Here is a 1,596-nt window from a genome sequence, read left to right as displayed (position 1 = left end):
AAAACCTTACTTTTAAAAAGAAAAAAAAGCTGAAATTAAAAGCTTGATAGGCGGATATACCCTAATTATAAAAAAAAACCTTACTGTCAGAATAAAAGCTTAGATTATGTTAAAGACTCTTCTAGTAAAGTTTGTCCTAATTGTTATTTGTGATTTAAATCTTACTTTTTAAACCTCTTTTAAAGAAATTTTCTGCTGTGCTGAACAATTTTCATCAAATTTTTATACATCCTAATTAAATTATTATCTCAAAGCTTTTATAAAAAGTTTAGGTGATATAAAAACCTTCGCCTGGCATGCGAGGAAGAATACACACAAGGATGTGTATACCCATAGGTAGAGCAATTTTCTATCTAAAAGAAAGCAGAACAGATAGACGGATGTAGAGAATATTATCATAGAAGCTAAGAAAATTAAATTTCCCCAAATCCCAATAAAATTTCATTCAAAAGCAATTTAGGGTGATGAATTAGGCAAGATAATTTTATTTGTTAAGTGATTGCGCCGCTAGCATCTAGGGGCTCTTTTTTTATAGGAGGACGGATAATTAGCCAAAATACCAAAAACTTTTATTGAAATAAAATAGTCTACAACCATCCTATGGTATGGAACTTATTCAGTTCAGTGGTTATTAAGGGACAATAAATGACACATCTTACTTCTTTTTGTGGCACAAGTCGAGAAAATTAGTTTTCTTCAATATCTGTAGAGACGGGCGTATAGAGGGACAAAGGATTTTTAGAGTTTCTTCGCCAGATCCTACAAAACACGAAAACAGACTTAAAATGTCATGATTCGCGCAAAGAATTGTAAGATAGGAGCTGAAACATTAGTTTGAATGCGAAAAGGTTGTCGATTAAGGATACATAAGCCAACAATATATATATGTATATGTTTTGAATTTACATCTAAATATTTTATTTTATCTATATAACAAAAAGATATGTTTACATTTATATGACATATTGTTGTTAGACATTTAGTATCAACACCTCTTGTAAGCATCGTGTTATTTTAGAAGATGGGGAAGAACAACTAAGTTATATTAGATTAATCACACGGCATTTTTATTAAGAGTAGGGGGAAATGCAGTTGCCTTAAACAGGCGCAGACCACTACAACTCCTAGGACTCCTAGAACTCCTAGAACTTCCAGATAAATGTCGTGCAATCAAAGGGTTGTTGGGGGGGGGGGGGGGGGTGTTAGTACCTTGGCACCTACTATACACGTCTGTCTTTAAGGTGTTATCAACCGATCGGTCCCCAAAAAACTTTGATAGCATATATTTAGTACCTAATTTAGTTTAAACATCAGAATACAAATATTTCATAATTAAACATGGAAAAATGACATTTTTTTACTAGTAGATTAGGTTTGTGATTAGTCGAATTGTCATCGTAGAAAAGAAAAAATGTTACATCCAACCATTGGCTTTCATGAGAATGAACTTTTAGGAGCGCAGCTACTTTTTAATTAAGTTTATTGTGGATCCTCTTTTTTAGAGAGTTCATTCTTGATTATTCTTAATGATTGATTTGGACTTGCACCGTATAAATGATCTATAATTTTCTGTGTTTAAAACAAACATTGCCTCTG

Source organism: Acartia tonsa, chromosome 3 (genome assembly GCF_053477335.1).
Source record: "Acartia tonsa isolate MP-2025a chromosome 3, ASM5347733v1, whole genome shotgun sequence".
Classification (NCBI taxonomy): domain Eukaryota; kingdom Metazoa; phylum Arthropoda; class Copepoda; order Calanoida; family Acartiidae; genus Acartia; species Acartia tonsa.
This window is presented reverse-complemented; position numbering follows the sequence as displayed.